Source organism: Mustela nivalis (genome assembly GCF_964662115.1).
Source record: "Mustela nivalis genome assembly, chromosome: 1".
NCBI classification, from domain to species: domain Eukaryota; kingdom Metazoa; phylum Chordata; class Mammalia; order Carnivora; family Mustelidae; genus Mustela; species Mustela nivalis.
The window spans coordinates 79,845,658-79,872,861 of record NC_139020.1 but is presented as its reverse complement, the minus strand read 5'-3'; the positions used below and the strand labels follow the sequence as shown (position 1 = coordinate 79,872,861).

General features: G+C 42.3%; 1 long non-coding RNA gene across 1 annotated transcript; it reads left to right on the top strand.

Moving 5' to 3' along the window:
• Window positions 1-1,393: 1,393 nt before the first annotated feature.
• LOC309841890 lies at window positions 1,394-22,570 on the top strand. Its single transcript, XR_014299379.1, has 3 exons — window positions 1,394-1,479; window positions 16,745-16,851; window positions 22,497-22,570. It is a non-coding gene; the product is annotated as an uncharacterized lncRNA (long non-coding RNA).
• The last annotated feature ends 4,634 nt before the right edge of the window (window positions 22,571-27,204 follow it).

Below are 27,204 nucleotides of genomic sequence, written 5' to 3'. Positions count from 1 at the left end.
CCTCTGCTGATGTCTCTTTTGACAAAACCCAGCGGAAAGCCAGAAGGCAAGGAGCCAGATGATGTCGTCTGTTAAGGCACAGAAAAGAGAGGTTGAAAATCTATCCACAGGAGAAACAGCAAATAACCAGCAAGCAAAAAATGTTTCAAATAGCCACTGTTCCAGAAAGATAGAATTGCTGCCTAGGAAAAGGAAGTGCCTCAAATTGGGACTGCCCTTATCCGTGCAGGCCTGTGATTAGCTCCTGGAGGGCTCAGCAGTCCAGGCATAAACACAGAGAAATGGGATGGCTTGGTTAACCCAGAGTTGGGGGTTTTCAAGCAGGTAGGGAACACAATGGGAGTGAGGGAATCGGCTCTGGAAAGACATGTGATGGCTAATGATATGTAAGATGAATGAAAATGCTGAGGAGATCAAGTTCTCAGAGGCCAACCCAGGCTCTACTGCTGTGTTTCTCGGCGGTCTCTGAAGGGTCAATGTGTCTCTGGACGGACAAGAGGCTGAAACCCATACTGGGACCTCCATTCAGGTCACTGGGGATCTCATGGGGGTCTCTCTGGGTAGTGTTTGTTTGTTTTTGCCTGGCACACATCATTTTTTTGTTAGTAAACACCAACTCCTCTGTTCCACACAGATACCACTGGACTATAAATCACAAGGCCCACCTGGCCCTTGCTTATACTGGTGGCCACATCACCTACGCCTATGTGTTCTGGGGACTGTGGTATGCCATTGACATGCTACCCTGTGCTCGTCCAAGGAATGAACAGATACCCTAACAAAATCCAATCAGAACTCTTCCATAGGATTTGAAATATGGACATGGAGAGGAGCACGGGTCTCTTTCTATTGGGCTGTAAACCTAAGTTTACCAGGGTCCAACTTGGCAAGTAGAGAGAGTCTATCAGAAGCAGGAGGAAAACTGAAAGGCCAATATTCAAAACGACAGACAAGAAGAGCTGAAAGATATAGAGGAAAAGCCCCGACAGCCCCACCTGAGCCCCTTGCCCAGCCATGTGTGGCTCTATCTTTCGGACTTCCTGCTTTCATGAGGTAATAAATTCTCTTAGCTGGCCTTTACTGGATTTCACCTGGTTTTTACTGGGTTTCTGCCGCTTTTCACCAAAAAAGTGCTGAGTAGTAAAGGAGTCTAGACATGGCAGAAATGCCAAGCTTGACCCTGGAATTGGTGGATCATTCAGAAATCCAAGCAGGTTTGGGCTAAACCTCCCTGGACTCTTCTAATCGCCTGAAGGATTCAGGCTGTTTCCCATCCTGAGGTTCCTCACCTTTTCTACTTTCCTCAGTATTAGCTCAAGGCTCATTGTGATGCACAGGCCAATGGTCACCTATGGTCACGCCCCTTTTCTCCTTGAAGCTGGTTCGGGCCAGTGTTGGAGCAGATTGTCAGTGAATGGTAACAACATACAGAATCACCGACTCATAGACTCTTCAGGACCCATACAACAGTAGTTTGAGGTGAGCTGGCGAAGCCCCTTAATTTTACAGATCGTAAACTGACACCAAGAGGGCCTAAGAGACTTGCCCATAGCTGCCTAATTATAAAACAGTGCAGGAGGCGAAGGAAAGGACATAATGTTGCTGAACTGTACTGAGTGCTTACCACAGGCCACACTCCGTGAGCTTTATGGAAGTTCCTTTGTCCTGTTCCCTTCTGCAACGTGGGTTTATGACTACCATTTTCCAGATGAGGACACTGAGGGTTATAGGTTTTCAGTAACTTGCCAGGGACAAGTTAATGGCTGGTCTGATCTCTCCGACCCAAGACTTCCCAGTCTCTTTTAAAAACTCCACAGGGTCAGCTCCCCATTGCAAAGATAGAACAAAAAACTGAAGAAGAGTTATAATACAGCCTTACGTTGAAAATATCTCACCTCCTCTGGAATATATAGGAAGTTGGCCTTTCCCATGGTCTTTCCACCTCAAAATATTTCTAGTTGTGACCTTTGGGGAAAACCTTAGCACACAACGTGGCCTTAAAGAACAAAGTGTGTGACAAAAACTCCAGGCTTCCAAATAGCTTTTTCCAGAATCACAACAGAATGGGAAGAAAGGAAAATAGAAGACTCTTTCACTGTCAAAAGAAAATGTCGCTGACTTCGGCCAAAGCTGTTATTCCTGGAATGTCTAATTATTAAGTCAGAGGCTATTAACGAGAAGTCAAGCACTTCATTCTCTTCATCCCGACAAGAAGCCCTTAGGAAGCTCAATTCAACAACAGAGGAAAAGCTTCTGAGGACTGTGCAAAATTCAGTTTTATTTGAAAGAAAATCCTGCCATCTCCTTGGCAAGAGCTGCATAGCATGCATAGTGTATAAAACAGTGTGACTCAAAGGGCCCCTGTTTCCTCCTGGGCCCCCCAGGCCTCCTCCTATACCCGGGCCTTGCGGTGACAGGGATCACCATTCCTCTGACTCCAACAACCCTAGATTCTTAAATGTTGCCATTTCTAGGATTATTATTGATAGTTAGCGTTTATTGAGCACTGACCTCATGCTGTGTGTTATGCTAAGCACTGACATACATTTTCCCCTTTAAATACCACAACAACTTTATAATCTCTATTTTGCAAATGAGGAAATGGAAGCTTGAAAAGGCAGAGTACCTTGCTTGGAAGTAAACCTCTGTTTTGTGCCTTCTGGTGAATCAGAAGGAAGCCGTTAGATTTAGGAGAAGAGAAGGGAAGGAAAAAAGCGGACTTTTTTAGCGCCTATTACATACCCGATACCATGCTAGGCACTTAGTTCTTGTCTCTCTCTTCCTCACAATAAGCATGGGTTATATAAGAGTTCGGGAAGAGAGAGATTAAGTTACCAGAGTGAAGCTCGTAGGTTGGTGAGTATTATTTAATCTGATACCTATTCAGGTAGCTAATTCTGACACTTATGCCAGATCCCTTCTGGCATACACCAGAAGCGTGCAATTGACTTAAATCCTGGCTCTGTGACGCAAGTGGTAGGATCTTGGGCAGGACCCTGAGCCCTGATAATCTCATTAAGTAAACTAAGTCCACGAAGATAACATGTGGGGATCCTTTCTACATCTAGTTTTACACATACACAATTCTCTCCTCTAGTTTTTGCAGCAGCTGGCTGGTACCTCTGAGTACCCTCAGCAATGCTCCTCAGTGGCTTCTATGGCACCTTGGGGGACTGGGGAAGGGTGATAAGACCACATTACTAGCCCCAGGGGACTACATATTTTGTAGGACACACATCTTGGAGTGGACTTGACACTACTGCTATTTAGTATATGTTGACTGCCGTTTTCAATCACAGGGACCAGAGATGTCTCTGCAAACTCCTGAATCCCTTGAGGTCATTTGACCTGCTGGTCACTTTTGGGTGACTTTAGCCTCTCTTATTCAGAAACCCTGGCCACAGAGTGCCTGAGTGACTCAGTTGGGTAAGCATCTGACTTTGGGTCTGGTCATGATCTCAGGGTCCTGGGATGGAGTCCCAGGTCATTGGGGAGTCTGTTTCTTCCTCTCCCTCTTCCTCTACCCCTACCCCTGCTAATGCTCTCTCTCTAATAAATAAACAATATTTTTTTAAAAAATAAAAAAAAAGAAACCCTGCCCACAAACATACCCCCCCTCTTTAAAATCCAAGCTACCAAAGCAAAGACCCCACTCAAATATCCGTTACAATTTTCCTTTGAAAAGATACCTCCTCCAGCAAACATTGATTAGAGTTTAGTTTTTGACATCTCATCTTCATCAAAAATTTGGGAAAATACATAAAGGAAGGCACACTCATACCCACTCCTGTGGCATTGAGGTGGTCCCAGAACCACAGATTTGCCTTTTCGACCCCCAAGCCAAGTAAACGTGGCCTATCACATATGACGTTCCTGTGACCGACACAAATGAGAGACCCACAGCACTGACTGAGGCAATCAACAGGGCACGTCGTCGTGTAGGGCATTTGCAGAAGGCCATTTCTCAGGGTGATGCTTGAGTCAATATCACCGTGTATGCCTACTGTTTGGAGAATTCAGACCCACATTACTCTTGAGCTAGGCATTTTAGCAATACCATAGAATGGAAGAATAAACATTCTCGAAAGATGGAAAAGAATATAACACAGTTCACTCACAAGACATACAGTTTCGCACTAGTTCTCAAAGGGTGGTTCTCTGACCAGAAGTATTAACATCACCTGGAAACTTGCCAGAAATATAAATTCTCAGGCCTCAGAATTTGCATGTCAGCACCATTCCGGCAGCCCAATTTCATGTCTTCCTACAAGAGGAATACCATGCTAACCAACAGAATCTATGTACTCACCAGGATGCACGTCTAGAAGCAGGGCCCTGCCACAGAGCCCTGAAACAACCCTGGTGTCACGAGGCCAGAAGCTCCTGAACATCTGGTCAACCTCATACACGGGGAGGTGGGGCTGCAGAGAATCAGAGAACATCCTGAAGGGGATGTGCAGGTCAGACCTGGTGCAGGCTCAGAGCACCCTCCTCAGATGGCACTACAGGCCTTGACTAGAACTAAGCTCACTGGAGAGTCGCTTAGGAGATTTTGAGGAAGAAATTTCAAAGCACAGAAGCCCTTGAGACTGTGCGAGCAGAGGAGAGAGGAGCAGTGGACGGCACAGGGAGCCCCGCTCGCCCAGGTCTTAGGACAGTAATGCTGTGGGCTCCTGCCTCCACAGACTGCCTCCACTTCCTGATTAGAACCAGCCTCTACTGCTGCTAGGCCAGTCTCTGTAACCTCCACAGAGCCCAGCCTCGTATTTTTCATGTAAGAAGAGCTTAGTAAAGTTTGTTGCTTGCTCCACATATAAATCTTACTGTTGTTTTTAACTAAAGGAAAAAGAATGCTATTCGTGGTCTAAACTAACCACCTCCACAAAGTGTGGGAAGCTTGTCTGAGTCACAAAGCAATCACAGCAAGTCAGTAGCTCACCTGAGACCAGGGGATTACTAATCAGGTCTTTCTGACTCCAAACACTTGCCTCTCTCCACTCTGTCATGTTGCTTTGGGACTATCAGAAGATACAGAGAATAGATCCTGGAAACGTTGGATTAGGAACCCAAATAGGGTATAGGAGGAGTCAAAAAGTTCTCTGGTGAGAGTTTCTGAAACAAAAAGGTCAACAACCAAACTACAGCTACAGTGGTAGGTCTCCTCATTTAGACTGCAGTGGTTTCAGAACAAATTATTTGACATTTCTCCTACAGAAGATGGAGTCCGATTCCCCACCCCTGAATACAGGCTGGCTTTAGCAGATCGTTTCTAATAGCTCAAATGTAGCAAAAGAGAGACTTGCTATCTTCCGAGGGCAGATTAGAGAGGGCAATACAGCTCCTTCCTGGTTCTATCTCTTTCTCATTCTCTCTCTTCATGTCTTGCAAGCCCTCTACCAACATCTGGCTACTCTGAAGAGATCACATAGAAATAGTGAGACATGGCCATGGCTCTGGTTGTCCCAGACCCCACCTGATTGAGTCTCCACAGCATCCCAGACATGTGAGCCAGCAGCATTCAGATAATTCCACCCCTCTGCCTTCCATCCACCAAGGCCGACATCAAATGGATTAAGGACAGACTACTCCAGCCCAGCTCTGGCTAAATTACAGATTTAGAAGCAAAATGCTGTTGTTGTGTTAAACCAAAATGCTGTTGTTGTTTTAAACCACTAAGTTTTTAATGGTTTGTTTATACAAGATTACATAACTAGAACACAGTGCAAACCAAAGGGGGTAAACGGTACCTGTGGAAAAGCAGAGGAAAAGTGGCAAGTGTTAGCACTTCGAGGGGGCTGTTTTCAACATCTATAAGTGACTTACTGTTTTTTTACCCAAGTAAAGGATATGGACAATTGTGCAAAAATCCTCCCTGCTAGAGATACAAAGAAGCCAATAAAGTAAGCAAGGCAAATGTTTAGTACTTATTGGACTTGTCTATGAAATTTGAATATTTTAGTCTAAATAAGATTTTCATATTCAGATCAAAATTACTGTGAAATCAGTTCAGGTTAGTTTTCCCGCAAAGACGTCTCTTTGGCTGGTATTTTGCAGATTTGGGGGTTGGAGGAAAACTTTACTTTGTGGTCTATTTAAGGATATCCGTGTTGATGTTCGCTTGTTCTACTCAGAGAATTCCTTGATTTTACAGTCTGGGGTATTTTCTGGTGTACCCAGGGCCCAAACTGTTGACTCTCACATGGCTTCTACTCTTCACCCAAATTTGTCCTGCTGATGCCCCTTTTAGATGAGTGGCTCCCAATCTGGGTTTCCACCCTGAACTCTCCTGAATCATTCAACCGCTCTGCCCAGTTTTTTAAAATCCTCTCTCAGTGCTATGCCCATGCAAACCTCCTTGTCCCTGGCTGATGCAGAGCTCTGGGCCTCAGTCCTTGTTTACCAGGATCACGTTCCCGTCCCCACCCCCCTCATTTCTTTCGTGGGTCATGATAATCATCTCCTACCTGGTCTTCTTATTCCCAGGACTTCTTATGTAAAATCCAGGAACCATACTAGTGTCCAATACATCTTTCTAACTTTAGTATATGTGCTGCTGAAGCGAGCATGCAATACATCTTTCTACTGCTTTTTTTTTTTTTAAGATTTTATTTATTTATTTGACAGACAGAGATCACAAGTAGGCAGAGAGGCAGGCAGAGAGAGAGAGAGAGAGAGAGAGGGAAGCAGGCTTCCTGCGGAGCAGAGAGCCCGATGCGGGGCTCGATCCCAGGACCCTGAGATCATGACCCGAGCCAAAGGCAGCAGCCCAAACCACTGAGCCACCCAGGCGCCCCAATACATCTTTCTAAAACAACAATTTCATCAAGCCACAAGGCCTCCGGAGTCAAGACCAAGCACTGAAGAGCACCAGGCTGTTTGTGCTCTAGCCATTGTCCTCTCAAACCCCATCACACACCCTTTCCTCTTTTCATAGCATTTTTTCCAATAATACCACCCTACATGTCGTTTCCTAAACACACCATATTGTTTTGGGCTCCTTCGCGTTTAGAAATACTGCTCTCTCTTTTCCCTATCCTTTTCCTGACACAACCACATGGGGAACTCCTGTTTATCCTCCAAATGCTTGCACCTGTGTCCTCTTACAAGTCGTCTTCCCTGACCCCTCCCTGAAGGGTTGTTCTCTCCTCGGCCTTACACATGCTTCTATTGGCCCCAGGGAAGAGGTCCAGGTTTTTACCCATCAGCCCTCCTACTAGAATGTGAGCTCCTTGGGAGAGACTGTCCTGCTCATCATTGTGCCTCAGAGCCTAGCACAGAGCCATCTGCACCAAAAGGACTCAATAAATGTGGTGATTTATTTTTTCAATTAAGTAGGACAGAATAAAATGTACAACCATTTAGGGGTGGATTCCCAAACAATAGACCAAGTACCCTTGAAAAAAGAGCCTCTGGCAGCTAGCCAGGCACACCTAAACTTACGGAGTTTATATCACAGTACTAAAACTTCAACTTGATCAACAGCACTGCGGTGAGTAACTGAGCTGATTCGATCAGAGATGAGGGGCCTGGAGAACTGCATGAACATGAACCATTTCAAGAGTAAGTTTTGTTAGGGTAACAGCTCGTGTAATTCTGGTCGGAGTTAACAAGTCTTACGGACAGGATGAGCCAGAGAGTCATCGCTAACTTATCCTGAGCTCCAGTCTGATCTTTCCTTAGATTAATAGTTCTGAGATTAATCTGCACACTTTAATAAAAACATAAACACTTTGAATTGGATCCAAAGAACAGAAACTAATATTATTAAGATTTAGAAAATAGGAATGACAGGAAAACATTAAAGATGCTCAAGAATCAATTTCATTGGTAGGAATTAACCCTAAGAAATTAAGGATTTGCACAAAATATTTGCTATAATAGGGTTTGTCAGAACATTTTTTTTAAATCATGAGAAAAAAAACTGGAAACAACCTAAGTGACCAAACTAGGAGATCAGATAACTAAATATCCATGCATTTGATAGCCAAAATATGGAAATATAAACATGGGGTTATAGTCAATGATATAGTTATTGAAACAATTTGTTATAATATTTATAGTAAAATTTCATTTTACGAACTTACATACGAACAGAAAAATGTCCGAAAGAAAATGCAACAAAACAATGACAGTCATTATCTCTGCAAGTTTGAATTTAGATTTTTTTCATTTTGCTTATCTGTGTATTCTATGTTTTCCAAAATCACTATGTGCTACTATATATTATTTTTTAAATTAAAGTAAAATGGTGGGATAAATTAGCTTGATTTCACACCAGATGTAACCAGACAACCTCTATAGAAACATAAAAGAAACATATGGGTAAATTAAACATAAGGCCAAAGGTAGGCTGATAAAGACATGGAAATTCTACAATGCCAGGTTGAGTTTAATCCTTATTCTTTAAACAATATAAGACATTGAATTATTTTCTTCAGAGAATGACCTGAACAAAACTGTGATTTAGAAAATTATTTCATAGGTGGCATTGGACTTGGTGGCTAATTGGATTGGGTGGGCGGAGGGGAAAGCAGACACCAAGGCTTCCAACTATGAAAAGTCTGAAGCTTAAGACATGAGACAGACAATGATGGCTCGGACAAGTCTAGAGAAAGAGAAGGAAGAATTTGGAAATGCAAAAGGAAGGTGACACAATCAGGCAACGGCTACAATCCATTCCTGGAAAGCTGAAGTGGATCCTTCTCAGAAGAAAGAATTTTAAGGAAGGCGGGAGGAAAGAGAAGGAGTGAGGGAAGGAAGGAAGGTTTTTACGTACGGAGTTGACACAATTCTTACAAGTTTCAGGTTTCCTAGACCAGGATTAAATTTTAGAGGAGTTGACACAATTCTTACAAGTTTCAGGTTTCCTAGACCAGGATTAAATTTTAGAGGCCAGACTTAATAGAAGGTTAAGTTTGGAGAAAGATTAAACTGAGTCTCTGAAGAAAGACCTATTAAAGAATCAGAAAAAACTACACAGAAAGTAATTCTTTTAATCCTGAGCATCTAAAGCTGAAAAGACATTAAAGGATCACAAAACCTGAAAACAGAGCAAAGGAAATGAGAAGCATAATATTTTTTTAAATCTCTTCACTGATATTTTAACATAATTCTTTTTTCTTTTTTTTCTTTTTTTTTTAATTTGACAGAGAGAGATCACAAGTAGATGGAGAGGCAGGCAGAGAGAGAGATAGAGGGAAGCAGGCTCCCTGCTGAGCAGAGAATTCTTGACTAATTTATCCTTTGCCTTTCCCAAAAAGCCAGCATGTTTTATCCCTTTAATGTATTCATAGCCATTTTTAATTTCATATAATAAACCAAGATAAGCAAGCTGTCTTGGCTCATTCCAAACTAGGTTTTAGTGAAAAATAACTGAATGGAATGCTGATGTGACTTCTCATTGACTTCATGATCTCCGCTTCAAGCTGGAAACTTGGTACAATGAAGCATCTTTCTGTATAATCACTAACCTCAAAGGGCATGTTATTAATTAAAGGATGTAAGACTAGCTTACATCCGGAGTATTTAGAAGACAGACAGGTGTTCAAGTAGAAGAGCCTGCCTGCTCATAAGAACACGGAGAGTGGACTCAGTTGAGAAGTAGCTCCTTGGTGTTCTGTTGGAAAGCCATTTTACACTGATACCCTGTGAGCAAGTGACTTACCCACTACCCAACAAGCTAATGAGGACAGACTGATTTAAAACTTAATATAAGTCTGAATTCATTTCCTCTTTAATTTTTCTGGGAAGAGAGAAGCCTGCAGACCAATGCAGGTTTCTAAGCATGATTGTGAATACCACCCAGCTCCCTTTACACAAGGCAGACAGGTGTTTGGGGAAAATGGATCTAGACATCTGGATTTGAATAGAGGCATCTTCTTAAATGACAGCAATGGACCCACCCAAAATATGTCATCAAAGTGTTGGTCTCCAACTGAGATGTCAGAGAGAGGTATTACCCCCAAAGTACAGGGAGAAGAATTTTGAGAAACATTATTAAATACATTCTAGAAAGTCTGCGATGCTGGTCAGATTGGAGAACTTGTGGTGGTTCATATGATTCAGAAGCTACTTCTTACAGACAGAACTCCAGGGAGGACAGCAGGGTGGCTCTCAGCTTGGTAAAGTGAGGGGCACCATTACATAGACTCCAATGTTTTGTGCAAAGTTTTTTTAAGTATTTTTTAAAATTTTATTTCCAGCTTTATTGAGCTGTAATTGACAAGGAAAAGTTGTATCTATTTAAGCTGTGATGTTTTGATATACGACTACACTATAAAATAATTACCACAATCAAGCTAATTTACACACCTATCACTTCACGTACTTACATTTATGTGTTGAAAACACTTAAGATCAATTCTCATCACACATTTCAATTACACAATACAGTATTGTTAACTAAAGTCACCATGCTGTACATTACATCCCCGGAACTTACTCATCCTGTATAACTGAACCTCGGTAACCTTCGAGCAACATTCTTCCCATGTCCCCCAACCCCACCCCCTGCCAACTTACATTTTAATCTCTGCTTCTATGAGTTCAGCATTTGTAGATTCCACACATAAGTAATATTATGCAGTATCTGTCTTTTCATGAGCAAAAGCTTTTTTAGCTGAGCCAGATCTCTCTAAGTTTCTGAACAAAACATCTCCCCTCATCCCTATAGCATATTTATAATTTTTGTATATTTTTATAAATTAAAAAGACTTTCTATCATGCTTGTGGACAATAATGCCATAAAATGATAATATCAACACATGCAAATGCTTATCATTCACAAAACACTTTCACAAAAACTCTGTGGTTGAGTATACAGATTAAATTATCACTATTTTACAAATGAGAAAACCGAGTCTCAGAGCCCACTAAGCCTAAGATCCCATTCAGCCAGGGCTGCAATCCAATTCCTTTGACTTCAAATTCCCCGCTCTTTGCAATACACCAGACTGCCTGCCTTGCTGGGTGGGGATCCTATCATAACACTGAACCTCTCAGTTGTGGCCGGTACAGGCCTCCACTTGGAGGTTCACATAGGCAGATGGCAACAGGCTCTTAGAGCACTTATGTGACAGCAGGGAAGATCATGTTTGAAATATCTTTCCCTAAACATAGCTGCTGCAGTGTCAGGATTTATAATTTTCATCTTTGTAGGTCACGTACAGACTGACACACCAAGACAGTGTCGTCCTTTGCTATTCCCTGGACATCAGGAAGGACTTGACTGCCACTTTTATCTCCAGTAGCCTTTTTTTTTTTTAATATTCATTTATTTATTTGAGGGAGAGAGAGAGAGCATGAGTGGGTAGAGGGGCAGAAGGAGAGAATCTCAGGCAGACTTCCTGCTGAGCAGGGAGCCAGGTGGGGGGCTCCATCTCACCGGCCACACTCAAACTCAAGAGTTGGACGCTTAACCAACTGAGCTACCCAGGGACCCCTCTGGGAGCCTCCTCAAGGAGAAGACTAGAGTGGATCATTCTAGGAGTCCCACTCTAGTTATGGGCTAACATGCAATAATACAATAATAATTATTGTATATTGTTATAAATAATACAATTATTGCTTGGCAAGCAATGAGCCCTCAATAAAACCTAACAATGTTATTGAGTGCTTACAATATGCCCAACATAGAGACATCATTTCAATGTTATAATTGTCCCCATTTTATGGATGGTAGACTGAGTCTGCTGGAGGCTAGAGAACTACATTGAGGACACAGAGCCAGTAAATGACAGAGTCAGAATTCAAACCACAACTGTTTCACCCCAGGTCCTGGAATGCCATGATCAGGTTCAAAACAGGCTCTTTGTGTCGTGATTTCTGATGGACGGTCCTCCTTTAAGACCTGTTGAAAGGCACAGAATTCTGTACCTTCCCTGTGCTGCATCCTTTACAAACTTTATATCCTTTCTACAAACTGCAAATCTTTTCCACAACCTGCATCCCCACTCCTGCTTAGAAGCGTCCAATTTTGGTTTTCCTTCCATTCTTCAGGCCTAGAGAAATTGTGGAAGTCAGTTCATTTCTCAGGCCCATCCTCCTGAGCATCTGTTGGCTGGAGCTTCTCAGCAGCTCCTCTCTGAGGCCCCTAGCTCCCATGTGATGCCCACTCTCATTCATAGGTCCAGTAGACATAGCAGAGATGTGGCATTGATGCCTTTGAGGACACATCCTTAGGCTGGACCACCTACTTCTGAGCTTACCATCTGGGCTGGGTCTAAGCTTCCACCCACCTCCTTTAGGCCTGCAAGGTCCAGGGGCACTCAGAATATAGAGGCTAATCCTATAAGGTCTTATAAGTGTCTATGCATAGACTAACTAAAACAAGTACACCATCTTAGAATTTATGCCCAGAGTCCTCCCTTGGCTTGTGCTATGTGCTGATCAGTTTTCCATTTGATTTCACTTTCATTCCCCAGCCTTCTTCAATTCTGCTCTATATTGCAGAGCAAGGGAGGCTGACCCTTGTGAACATTTCTCAGACTCCCTTCCTACTGATTCCTCTCCAGGTTCAGCCAACAAGAGCCTGGGATGGGGGAAAATGTTGGGACAAAAGAAAAGGAGAACCCAAGATGCCTCTCCCTCTCTGTTTTAGGCAACATCTCCAGCATTCTCATCTCCAGGACTCCAGCCTCTACCAGACAGTCCTTAACTCTTTATTTTCAGGCCCCATAAAGCAGGCCCCTAGCTTGGCTCCAGCCCCCACCAAGTAGCCCTGCTTCCTGGACTTCTGGACTTTCTCCATTTGCCATTTGAGCCTAAGGGCAGTATTGTTAACCTGTGGAGTGCCTCACTGTCTACTATTTGGTCATACCCCTTTTCCAAAACCTTCATAACCACTTCCCCACACTAAATTCCCTCTACTGAAGTATCCAATGAGGACTCTGTTTTCCTGGCTGGATGCTGACTGATCAATGTACTATCCCACTGGGCTGGGGGCAGAGTGGGAGAGGGGAGAGAGTATGAAGAGTAGAAATGCTGAGCAGCCCTTGTGAGTGAAGCAACTGGAGTGGCCTCAGGAGGGAAGCCTGGTGCCATAGGGAGCCATTGGCTCCAGCGTGGGACTCCAAGCTCATTTTGTGACCACCTCTGGCATCTATACATCTCTTCCACTTTGAGGAACTCAGCGAAGATACTTAGAGGTTCCAGATTATCAACTGCCCCAGGCGAATGGGCAACATTTGGTCTGTCTGCCTCTTCAGGGTTATGTCATTCCTGGTCTCCAAATCTGAGAGCAGGTTGAAAATGCATCCTGTGGTTTCCTCTTGCAGAATAGGAAAAATAGTTCCCTCTGTTAGGTTCAGTGACTGGGGAGCCTACTAATTCAACTGACAAAAGACAGATTAACAAGAGAAAAACAGTATTTTAACAAATACAGCACATATACATGCAGGGGAAACTCAGTGATGAGTAACTCAGAGAGATGGTTGGAACTTGGGCTTATATAGCATCTTAACAAAGAACAAGAAATTTGTAGAGAAGTAATGGGGCAAAGGAAAGGGGGTTTAGGCTTCTAGAAGAATACACTGTGAGAAGAGAAATATATGGAGAAGAGAGAAGGGTTAAGTCTGGAAGTTTCGTTAGGTAGATTCCTCTCAGTGCCATCTCTGGACTGTTATGAGGCCAGAGTTATCTCTAGTGACTAAGAGTCTATTTATGATTTTAGGCAAATGGTAGACAGGGCATAGAACTTTTGGGGTTTTTTTTTTTTTTAGCATCTTCTCTTTCTCAATTGTCTTCAGCTCAAAAGAATCCTTCTGTCAAAGTGGCATATTTGGGGTGGCATATTCTGATGCCCACATTCCTCCTATGGTCACCTGTTGCCTCAACTTCCTCTACTCCCCCCACTCCATTAACTGCAATGAAAGGGAGAATTGTCAGGATTCTTAGACTAGTACTGCATCTGGAAAACAATTAAGAGTCCCCACTGGTGTCTGTCACCTGTTCATTACATGTTCCACAGTCCCTTCTCCACTACCTTACAAAGAATTTCCCTAATGTCATCATTAATCAGACAACTTCATCTTGTCTCATCTAGGTGACAAGAATGCTAATGCACTTTCTACCACCCCAGTAATTTGCTTTAAATCAGCCCAAGGGAGACATTACAAAGAATGGATTTGGGTCTTAAATATGTAACCTCTTACAGATGGAGTTTGTTGTTTGTTTGTTTGTTTGTTTGTTTGTTTGTTTCAAAAAGAAAAAAAAAGATTTTATTGGGGCCCCTGGGTGGCTTAGTCATTGAGCATCTGCCTTTGGCTCAGCTCATGGTCTCGGGGTCCTGGGATGGAGCCCCAGATCAGGCTTCCTGTATGGTGGGAAGTCTGCTTCTCCCCCTTCCACTCTCCCTGCTTGAGTTCCCTCTCTTGCTGTGTCTTTCTCTGTCAACTAAATAAATAAAATCTTTTTTAAAAAATAAAATTTAAAAAGATTTTATTCATTTATTTTTTTATTTGTAAGAGAGACAAAGAAAACATGAGCAGGGGAAGGGCAGAAGGAGAGAGAGAAGCAGACATCCTGAGCAGGGTGCCCAATGGAGGGGCTCCATCCCAGGACCCTGAGATCATGACGTGAGCCAAAGGCAGATGTTTAACTGACTGAGCCACCTGGTGCCCTGCTGATGGAGTCTTAAAAGTTCCCCATAACTCTTAACCCATGTGTAGTCTGTCTCTGAGACATTTCATTCTTGCAGTATTTTCTTATTATGTTCTACCCTCTGTGGACACCATCTCTGACCACCCCACACCCAAGGAATCTTTGTTTTTTATTACCTGGTAGCATCCAGCACAAGCCACGCTGCTTGCCCAACTGTCAGTTCAAGGCTATCTGGCCAGGCTCCTAGTCCAGTCCACCAGATCCAGTGCTGCTTAAGCCTGCTGGCCAACTTTGCCATATCCCACGGGGGACTTAGAGAATTCAGGGCACACATCTCCCCAAATGCTGGTCTCCTGGCATCTCCCCTTGGAATTCTCTGCAGAAACCAGTCCCAGTCTGGCCCCTTACCCAGGCAGGTGAAGTCCTCCACTTGCTGGCTGAAACACTGCCACAATCTTGCTGAAACTCTTGTCCTGAAACTACAGCTGTTTTCCTTTCCTCCCTCTCCTTTTGAAGGGTATTCAGAACCCCTTTGTCACTCATGATGCATCCAGTGGTGTATTCAACACCCCCTCCTAAGAGTCTGGATACTGTCATGACCATTGCTTTCAATTCAGATGCAGCTGGACACCACAGCACAGTTCAACATTACTAACACTGGCCCAATCAAAAGTGATCAGGTCTTTTCTCCTTAAGGGGGTGACTATCTGCCAAGCCCCCTGAAAAGGGGCAATAAAGGAAAATTCCACATGGCAAAGTGACAGGGTAAAAATGCACGTTCATGAAGTTTCAATTTTATTCAAAGACTTGAAGACTTGACTTGTAGAAACAAGGTGAGGCATCTGATAATTTAAAGTAATTGTATCAAAATTCATGTGGCTATTAAGAGTAGAAAAACACTCACATGTATTTTTTAGACAAAATGAGAGAATGCAAAAATATGTCAATGGCCTGCTTCAGGCTGGGTCCATCATTCCCTCAGAGGTGTGCATTCTTTCTTCTCCACCCATAGGGGTTCAGGGATGGAGGTAATAAGTACTCTCAGGGGGCCCCTGCCCTCTCTCACCCTGGAGGATTTTCTAGCCATGGACTTTCTCACACCTTAAGAAATATTACTGCACCAAAATTTATGGGGAAAAAAAAGGCCTTGGATAAATGACTCAGAAAACCTCTCCCCCCAAAAGAACTTTTGCTTCTTTCTCTCTAAGAGGAAACAAAGAATTCCCAAGAGAAAACCACACAATGTGCATTTAGGGGAAAGGAGCCTCCTAGTTTTCTTCTACTTGAGGCCTGACTAAAAAAGCCAAAAAAAAAAAAAAAAAAAAGTTTAAGGTTCACAAATGGACCCAGCTGATCAAGAAGAGAGTACAGTTGGGGGTCTGCACTGCTGCCATTTTGAGCCAGTCAATTTTTTGCTGTGAGGGAGTGTTCTATGCTCTTTTGGATATTTTAATAGAGTCCCTGGACTCTCTACCCATCAGATCCCAGTAGCACGGGATATTCAGTTGTCATAATCAAAAATGTCTCCAGATACTGTGAATGTGCCCAGGGTTGAGAACCACTGAGTGAGACTAGGGAAAGTGCAACATTTTCTTTCTTAGTTTGTCCTCTGTGCTACATAAGTCACCACAGTTTCAGGGAGGCCATAGTAGATAGGGCAAAATCCAAGACGCAAGCATTTGGGCCCCTCGTTGGCCACCACCCTCAGGACTAACACTCCTGAACAGAGTACCAAAATGAAAGGTAAGGATTTAACCTAGGGTCACGAGGGCCAGGTATGGCCAGACAGGCTGGGCACTGCACAATTCCAGAAAGCGCCATTCACATAGACCATGATATGAATGGTGCTCCCTGCAGTTGTGCAGTGCAACAGCCCTGGATGTCACCATGCTTCAGCCATCTGTCTCCTGTAGATTCTTCTCTGGTAGAGAGAATCTGAGGAAAAAAAAGAATAAAACTAGTACATCATATATATGGGTCAGGAAATCATGACTCACTGTCTCAGCTTTAAAATGGGATACCACTTCCAGATGGCATCACATCCTCAAAAATTAACAGAGAGCTTCAGGTCTAAAATATCTTTCAACAAAAATTTATTTTACATTTCTTTTTGTTGTCGGGACTCAACTGGATTACTTGAAAACAGCAGAGAAAGAGTGCAGTCCAGTGGAGTAAGCCTGGGATTTCTCCTGAGATGATCTGGATTTGAATCGTGCTTCTACCATCTAACAACCCGGCACTGGCTTCCTTATGGTAATTTGGAAATGATGGTAATAATTCCTGCCCCATAGTGTTGTGAGGATTAACAAAGTAGTGAGACAATGAGTGTGTGTGCACCTTCTAAAGGGTAAAGCACAACACACAATACGAACGCTGATGTCACTTGATAGCTTGCCAGAGATTTGAGACTTTTTTTCAAAATGTCAGAGACACCTGTCTTCTAAAAGGTGTCCGTTTTTAACATGTTTGGGAATCCTCTCCTCTGCATAACTTTAATTATTGTTGTTCATATTTTATATCGCTGTATGCTTACAGGTCCTAAAGTTTCTCTCACTGATGGGGACTAAACAACAGACTGGTGGCTGGGGTGTTTAGAGAAAAAGGCATTTCATAGAAGCTTTTTCAATGTTTGCCCAGAACAAAGTATAATTGCTTACACTTATCCTAAGAATAATTTGTTTTTCTAATTATAAAAGCAATCTTTCATTTTGAAAGATTTTTAAAAATGAGGAAGACAATAACAAACCACCCTCCTAAAATTACCACCATTGGCACATTTCACCCATTCTTTTCTTTGTTATAAATGATACTATGTATTGTAGAGATTATACCAGAGACCCAACTCTTGGTTATTTTTTTCTATATTATACAACAAAGTCTTTAAAAACCCTAGAAATGGGGCGCCTGGGTGGCTCAGTCGATTGAGCATCTGCCTTCGGCTCTGGTCATGATCCCAGAGTACTGGGATCGAGCCCCATCGGGCTCTCTGCTCAGCGGGGAGCCTGCTTCCCTTCCTCTCTCTGCCTCTCTGCTACTTGTGATCTCTGTCTCTCTCTGTCAAAAAAAAAAAAAAAACCTAGAAATATTTTAATGGTTATGTAATATTCCTATGAAGGAATGTTTCATAATTTGTGAACCATTATCCCACGATTTTGTTTTTCCTTTGTATCCATCCATTTTGTTAATTTCTTTTTTTTTTAATTAATTTTTTATTTTTTATAAACATATATTTTTATCCCCAGGGGTACAGGTGTGTGAATCACCAGGTTTACATACTTCACAGCACTCACCAAAGCACATACCCTCCCCAATGTCCATAATCCCACCCCTCTTCTCCCAATCCCCCTCCCCCCAGCAACCCTCAGTTTGTTTTGTGAGATTAAGAGTCACTTATGGTTTGTCTCCCTCCCAATCCCATCTTGTTTCATTTATTCTTCTCCTACCCACTTAAACCCCCATGTTGCATCACCACTTCCTCATATCAGGGAGATCATATAATAGTTGTCTTTCTCTTCTTGACTTATTTCGCTAAGCATGATACGCTCTAGTTCCATCCATGTTGTCGCAAATGGCAAGATTTCATTTCTTTTGATGGCTGCATAGTATTCCATTGTGTATATATACCACATCTTCTTGATCCATTCATCTGTTGATGGACATCTAGGTTCTTTCCATAGTTTGGCTATTGTAGACATTGCTGCTATAAACATTTGGGTGCACGTGCCCCTTTGGATCACTACGTTTGTATCTTTAGGGTAAATACCCAATAGTGCAATTGCTGGGTCATAGGGCAGTTCTATTTTCAACATTTTGAGGAACCTCCATGCTGTTTTCCAGAGTGGCTGCACCAGCTTGCATTCGCACCAACAGTGTAGGAGGGTTCCCCTTTCTCCGCATCCTCGCCAGCATCTGTCATTTCCTGACTTGTTGATTTTAGCCATTCTGACTGGTGTGAGGTGATATCTCATTGTGATATGGAACACTTTTTCATGTGTCTGTTGGCCATCTGGAAGTCTTCTTTGCAGAAATGTCTGTACATGTCTTCTGTTCATTTCTTGATTGGATTATTTGTTCTTTGGGTGTTGAGTTTGCTAAGTTCTTTATAGATTTTGGACACTAGTCCTTTATCTGATATGTTGTTTGCAAATATCTTCTCCCATTCTGTCAGTTGTCTTTTGGTTTTGCTAACTGTTTCCTTTGCTGTGCAAAAGCTTTTGATCTTGATAAAATCCCAATAGTTCATTTTTTCCCTTGCTTCCCTTGCCTTTTGCGTTGTTCCTAGGAAGATGTTGCTGCGGCAGAGGTCGAAGAGGTTGCTGCCTGTGTTCTCCTCAAGGATTTTGATGGATTCCTTTCACACATTGAGGTCCTTCATTTTGAGTCTATTTTGTGTGTGGTGTAAGGAAATGGTCCAATTTCATTTTTCTGCATGTGGCTGTCCAATTTTCCCAGCACCATTTATTGAAGAGGCTGTCTTTTAGAAAGCCTGAACAGACCCATAACCAGTAAGGAGATTGAAACAGTCATTAAAAATCTCCAAACAAACAAAAGCCCAGGGCCAGACGGCTTCCCGGGGGAATTCTACCAAACATTTAAAGAAGAACTAATTCCTATTCTCCTGAAACTGTTCCAAAAAATAGAAATGGAAGGAAAACTTCCAAACTCATTTTATGAGGCCAGCATCACCTTGATCCCAAAACCAGACAAGGATCCTACCAAAAAAGAGAGCTATAGACCAATATCCTTGATGAACACAGATGCGAAAATACTCAACAAAATACTAGCCAATAGGATTCAACAGTACATTAAAAAGATTATTCACCACAACCAAGTGGGATTTATTCCAGGGCTGCAAGGTTGGTTCAACATCCGCAAATCAGTCAATGTGATACAACACATCAATAAAAGAAAGAACAAGAACCATATGATACTCTCAATAGATGCTGAAAAAGCATTTGACAAAGTACAGCATCCCTTCCTGATCAAAACTCTTCAAAGTGTAGGGATAGAGGGCACATACCTCAATATCATCAAAGCCATCTATGAAAAACCCACCGCAAATATCATTCTCAATGGAGAAAAACTGAAAGCTTTTCCGCTAAGGTCAGGAACACGGCAGGGATGTCCATTATCACCACTGCTATTCAACATAGTACTAGAGGTCCTAGCCTCAGCAATCAGACAACAAAAGGAAATTAAAGGCATCCAAATCGGCAAAGAAGAAGTCAAATTATCACTCTTCGCAGATGATATGATACTATATGTGGAAAACCCAAAAGACTCTACTCCAAAACTGCTAGAACTTATACAGGAATTCAGTAAAGTGTCAGGATATAAAATCAATGCACAGAAATCAGTTGCATTTCTCTACACCAACAGCAAGACAGAAGAAAGAGAAATTAAGGAGTCAATCCCATTTACAATTGCATCCAAAACCATAAGATACCTAGGAATAAACCTAACCAAAGAGACACAGAATCTATACTCAGAAAACTATAAAGTACTCATGAAAGAAATTGAGGAAGACACAAAGAAATGGAAAAATGTTCCATGCTCCTGGATTGGAAGAATAAATATTGTGAAAATGTCTATGCTACCTAAAGCAATCTACACATTTAATGCAATTCCTATCAAAGTACCATCCATCTTTTTCAAAGAAATGGAACAAATAATTCTAAAATTTATATGGAACCAGAAAAGACCTCGAATAGCCAAAGGGATATTGAAAAAGAAAGCCAACGTTGGTGGCATCACAATTCCGGACTTCAAGCTCTATTACAAAGCTGTCATCATCAAGACAGCATGGTACTGGCACAAAAACAGAAAAAAACATAGATCAATGGAACAGAATAGAGAGCCCAGAAATAGACCCTCAACTCTATGGTCAACTAATCTTCGACAAAGCAGGAAAGAATGTCCATTTTGTTAATTTCTAAATTCCTAGGAGACTCAAAGGGTCTGAATTTGAATTTGCTACCAGAAAGGTCCTGGTCTCAATTTGCTACCAGAAAAAAAACTATATTAATTTTCACACCTTTTAGCAATATGAGGATAGGCACTGTCTAGACTACCCCAGCCAGGACATGTTACCCTTTTAATTTTCATATATTTCATATCTGGTCTTATTAGTCACTAAATATCTCCTCTTACTTCTATGCTCTGTTTGTTTACTTTTATGGTGTCTCAGAGTTCTTAATTGATATGTAGGAATTCTTTATATAGAAAGGTTATTAATCACTTATCTCTCATATTCAGGGAAAGAGCTTCCCACACTATTATTTTTTTTTCTTCTGGTATTATGTGCTTTTCTTAACATTAAAAAGTTTTAATTTTGATGTGATCAAAACCTTTGGCATTGTTCTTGTCATTTCTCCCATAACTTTTTTAAGTTTAGGAAAATATTTATGTTCATCTAAATGATCTTCGGTTTCTTCCTTTTTATAACCACCCAAAGTTCACATTGATTTATTGCAACAAATGGGAGGGGGAGAGAGTCCCAAAACAAAGAAGCAAATGGATAAATATATATATTTATATAAAATATTTTTAATGTATTTGAATATATTCAACATATATGTATATATATGTTGAATATTTACATATATGTAATATATAATGTATGTGTGTGTGTTTATTTATTTATTTATTCAAGTACTTGGCTTTCAGTATAAAAATGGGCATTTCAAATCCAAAGTAGAAACACCATTCTTGAAGACAAAGTGGTTTCGATTTTTCAAGAGCTTTTCATTTCAAGAGGTAAAAAAGCTTGGAAGACCTAGAGCACAGATTTTAAACGAGGAACCAGAGAGCACAGAAGAAAGAAAGATACTGTTATGCTGAAAATAAATAAATGAAAAAAAAAAAAAAGAGTGAATGAACGCAAAAAAAAAAAAAGAAAAAAGACGGAAGATTGGATATTCATCATGATGGTGTAATCACACAGTGCATAGTTCTAAAATAAAATAATCCTTTGTACAGGAAAAATAAAAAAGAAAGAAAGAGGGGGGGAGAGAGGGAAGAAAGAAAAGAAAGAGAGAAAAAGAAAGAAAGACATAAGAATCTTGTCCTGATCCTGACCGGGAGGAGCCAGGAGCCGGAGCTAAACAAGAGCACCAGGATGGAATCCCAGCTGAGTCTGTGAAGGGCTTTAACTTTCAAGTTCAGCGGTTAAGTGAGCAGTGGCTTAAGTGAGCAGTGAGCGCCCAGACCACCTGCAGCAGCCACGTCAATGGCAGCATCTTCGGTTTAAGAACAGAGTCCCCCACGAGGGCCTGGGGGAGCAGTAGAGAGATCCGGGGTGCTTTCTGGAGCCACCCACCCCACCCCACCCTACCCCGCCCCCACCCCCACCCCCAACCCCGGGGAGACTTGGGAAAAGTAAAGGAGAAGGGAAGGTGAGTGCAGCTGGGGCAGCAGGCAGCAGAGGGAGGGGGGCAGTGAGCAGGGCTCCACCTGAGCTGGGAGCCCAACTGGGAGCCAGGGGCAGTGAGGCCACCCCAAGTCAGGAGGCAGCAGGAGGGAGCGAACTCCTCAGCCAAGGACGCCTGAGCAGACGCAGGGGACAGTTGACAAACTTCACCTTGGTAGGGCCAGCAGAAAGGCTTCACTGAGATGGCATAAGGCGGTGCCTGACAGCGCGTGGTGTAGACAAAGGCAGAGGAAAGAGAATTCCGAAGAGACGGAGTTCACAGAGAAGTGACTGCTTACCTACACTTAGCCAGGTTAAGCTGAACATTCTTGGAGGAAAATAGGTGCTTCGTGGGCCATATTAATATTATAATGTCAATATTATGGTGTAATTCTATAAGCATAGAGATAAATACTCATGTAAGATATAAAATATGTAATTAACATACATAGCGCCTTTCCCACTGATTGGGCCACCACCTTCGTCCTAGGTTAAAGACATCCACATATATTACGAGGACTGACGTCTGTTTCTGGACAGTTTGGTTGCAGTTATCTGCCCGCTAGTCCGAGGTGATAGTTAACAGATTTAAGCACAGAAGCTCATGGCCTCCCTAATCCGGCAGCTTTCATTTGGATTGTACGAAGATCCCGTGTGTTCCTGCAGTCCTCTCCTAGAAGCTGCTTCTCCTTAAATCTACCCGTCCCTTAGATACTCTTCACTAACGAATCACATCATCTGCGCGTTCCTCGGCGTATCTATGAATTGAGAATGCTCAGATGTGCTAAAATCAGCTCTTACCGATCACCAGAGTCAACTCTGTGCATGTCCTCCTCGCGCCAAATTCAGTGACCTCATATTACTGCCTTCAAAGTGGCCACAGAAATCAGCAAATGCTAGGATTATGGACCTTCGTTTTCAGAGAGCCGGCTGACCAGTACACCAGACAAAAGAGTCTCCCAAGCCCCTCTAGGCCCGAGACTCTTCAACATGAAGAACTATAATACAACAAATACGTCAAAAGTCTAGAATGGGTGAAACCATGATCTGGACGCTAGTTTTACTGCATCGACACCCAAATAAACCTGTAATTTGAAAATGTGCAACCTAAGAACTCCTTCTATCGGCCTTTTTTCTCTTTCTCTCCTCGTTAGATAGGATTCTTGGACATGACTAAAATAGAAATGATCTGCATTAAAATCAGGTAGAAAAGAAAGACACAACTTTGACCTAGAAGAATGTGACACTTTGGATTATGAAAGGAGAATAAATAACATTTTCTGGGAGCAGCCTCCGTCCCAGGAGGTCTTAGGTGATTAAATATAACTGCTCGAACAAATAGTCCCTCTCCTCTGGGGAGAACTGGTTCTTGTTCTGCTACTCCCAGGACCAACCGCGTAAATCCAATTAGTCAAATAGCCTGCACCAGATTAAAACCTTCTTCAGCCTCCTCTGGAAAAGCCTAGTCTCGCCTCTGCTAAAATCACCCAGGACAGCCTTACCTATTTGGAGCACGACGGCAACCAAAGGAAGCCCCAAGCCACAGCTCTTCTGCTGGAAGGGCTCCACTGGGCCCGGCTCTCTGTCTGTTCAGTTTCCATGACTCCTTACTCATAACAGCCCTCTGTTGAGGCACTTCCTTCAACTAGCCCCACTTCAGCCGGTCTCTTTTGGACTCTGGATGTTCCTCAGATGAGCTCTAAAGTCATGGATTAGTAGGCCCAGAAAGGGTCTCAGGTATATATATATATATATTTTTTTTTTCTTTAAGGATTTTATTTATTAATCTGACAGAGAGAGCATAGCAGGGGGAGCAGCAGGTAGAGGAAGAGGGAGAAGCAGACTCCCCGCTGAGCAGGGAGCCTGATGCAGGGCCCGAATCCAAGACCCTAGATCCTGAAGGCAGATGCTTAACCGACTGAACCACTCAGGCATATTTTCCTCCAATCTTTCTTTTAGAGGTGAGGCCCTGAGAAGGACAGTCACTTGCCCAAAGTGGCAACAGAGCCTGGACCAGGGCAGAACTAGAACTCAGGCCTGCCAAGTCTCAGCCTCCTCTCTGCTTTCCTCTCTTCCGCTGTCTCCCCTGGAGAGGGGAGGAAAAGGGGCACTCTTGGGGAGAAAGGAGACAGCAGCTTCATTACCTATCCACTAGAACAGCCACAGTTTCAGGAATCCCTATATCCACGAGAAGTCAAGGTCCCCTCCAGGTGTTCAACTAACGGATGGAGATTTCACCGAATTTAATTTGTGATTCAACTCTTTTTTTAATTAATTGGGTCATTTTTAAAAATCTTTTCTTGTTTGTGTTTGTTTTTGTTTTGTTAGAGAGAGAGAATACACCCACAAACAGAGGTAGAGGGGGAGGTGCAGAAGGAAAGAAAGAATCTTAAGCAAGCTCCATGCCCAGCCCTGAGCCCAACTCAGGGCTCCATCTCACCACCAAGAGATCATGACCCAAGTCAAAATCAAGTTGGATGCTTAATTGACTGAGACACCCTGGTGCCCCTAAAATCTTTCTGAGGCATCCCCTAAATAATAACTGAGTTACAAAGCCACAAAGAAGACAGAATTTTTTTCAAAAAAGTCCTGGTGTCCTCCTTTTAGACATAATTCAAGGACAAGTAAATAAAAAACCTTACTTCATTCACCTAATTGGATAAATCTCCCAATAGATCTTTCCATGACGCCAGTAACAGAAAACAGAATCTTCCATTTAATATTTCAATGTGAAAATATTTTCTAAACAATACAGACCTTAAGAAATCATTTTAGCTTCAATCTAGCTTTAAAAAGAAAAAAAATGTTACATTACTTCATGGTTTTGCAATTCCTTTAGAACACGGTCATAAATTAGAATAGATTTTCATGGGTAGCAATACAAACCTTTTAAAGGAAGAATAGTGGGCCTCTGTGTTCATTCCCTTACTACCTCACTTGCATGGGGATGATTCCCATTGTCTGCCTGTCATAAGCTACTTCATTTTTATATCACATATAGAATTGCCAAATTATAAGGCTAAACAACATGTGCATCCAAAGTCCTAGAGCCTGGCTCCCTCACCTTGCAGATGAGAGAATTGAGACACAGGGAGGTCCTCAGGCACACCCAAGGTCAAAGAGCTAATTAGCCTTAGAGCCAGAAATAGAACCCACATCTCCTGACTCCCCAGAATGTATGCTGTTAATCAGTTTCGCAGTTTATAAAGCCTCTTCTAGTTTCCATTAGACATATGAAAATTATAATGGCATTATTTTTTTAATAGATTTTAATTATTTGTCAGAGAGAGAGAGAGCACAACCAGGGGGAGCAGCAGGCAGAGGGAGAAGCAGGCTCTCTGTTGAGCAAGGAGTCCCGATGTGGGGCTCCATCCCAGGCCTCTGGGATCATGACCCTAGCTGAAGGCAGAAGCGTAACAGACTCAGCTACCCAGGCATCCCTAATGGTATTATTTCTAACAAATGTTTTCTCCTTATACTTACACATTCAATGTATGTATGTGTAACATCATCATATATATAGTTTGTCAATGACTGTCCTCATGGGATCCTTAAAATATCACAATTATTATAGGGGAGGGGGGAAAGAGTCCAGGTGTAAGACTCAGATGGGATGCAGTATTCAAGCCCCAATTCTGTTATGTATAAGATAGTAAAGTTGGTTAAGTTGTTTGATCTACTTAAGTCTTTGAGCCTCAATGTCCTCATCTAAAAATGGAACCATTAATGCCTACTTGAGTAACATGAATGCAAAGCCCCTAAGATAGTGTCTAGATTTGGAGGCGCTGAGGAGAGAATTTCTTTTGACGTTAGAAATCTACCATATTTCTAGGCTGTCTAAATTTATTAACTCATTCATTCATAAAATATTTATTAGGCTCCTTCTATAACCGAACATTGTTCTAGATGCTGGAGATACAGCAGTGAACCAGATGGACAATACCCTGGCGGCATCACGGGGACGCACAATGAAGCTGATTTCACATGTGTTAGAAAAAGTACAAAATGGACTCAGCTCCTACTAAGGGAATCACTGCGGTTGCTGGGACTATGCTCTCCAAATCAGCAAGCAGGAAGCAAGTCCTTCTTCCAACTCTGGCCTCCAGGCTCCCTCTAGTGCCCCCTACCGACAGAGTCTTGACGAGCGCGGCTAGCAAAGCAGAAACGGAGTTTGCAGTCCCAGTCCCAGCATCACAAACCAAAGCATCAGGGGTAGGTTTGGATCTCAAAGACAGTATTTTAATGGCTAACACAGATACATCCTAAGGAAGCTGATCATTTGTCTTCCTTTAATCACAGGGTAAAGTGCCTGGGCCTCGGTCTTTCTTCACATATTTGAAAAGAACACTTGGTGTCTACCACTTAGAATTCTGAAACTTTGCTTATGAAACCAGTTACTCAAAACAGTGCACACTTGTGTAATTTCTTTTATTTCTTCCAAGAAAACATCTCAGTAGGAGTTCATTTATTTCTAAGTATTTTAATATTGCAATAAGTCTAATCAAATGACATGTGGAAAAGAGGGGAGGAAAATGAAGGATTCAGAAGGTAAGAGAGACCTACAGAGAAAGAACTGGAAAAGCAGTTTGGTTAAAACGACAGCCAAGAAAAACTTTGGCAGGAGACTGAAATCCTTATGGAGAATTATGGAAAATTTTTCTTAAGTTTTACCAAGTGGTGTAAATACTAGTCTAATCCATCCCCCTACAAAATCTACAGTAAAATTTGTATCCCTCACAAGTGTTTGTGAACTTGGGCTTTTGTAGTAGTAGTAGTAATATATACATTGGCACAAAAGGCAAAAAGGACACAAGAATACATTGTAATAATTATGTCTTCCTTACATTCCTATCTCCCAATTGATAAAGAATAAATATAATGGCAGACATATTGTGATGGGGCACATTTTCAGACAACAAAATCCATCTAATTAACACAAGGAGAATCATTCTAGATATTTTGTGCTGTACCAGATCCACTAGGAGGGTGAACAAAAATGGATCCTAGTCTGAGTGTCCAGGAACACCTCCCAAAGCTTCAGTATAGAATCCGGCCCACCAATGGAGCAGCTGCCTCACAGAGTCAGAAAGTCACAAACTGCTTAATGATCTGCATTGGTCACAACCTACACCAGATTGTGGTGGCCTGACCCTGCCCCCTCTGCTATAATTGCTGGAGAAAAACCAGATGTGCCCTCC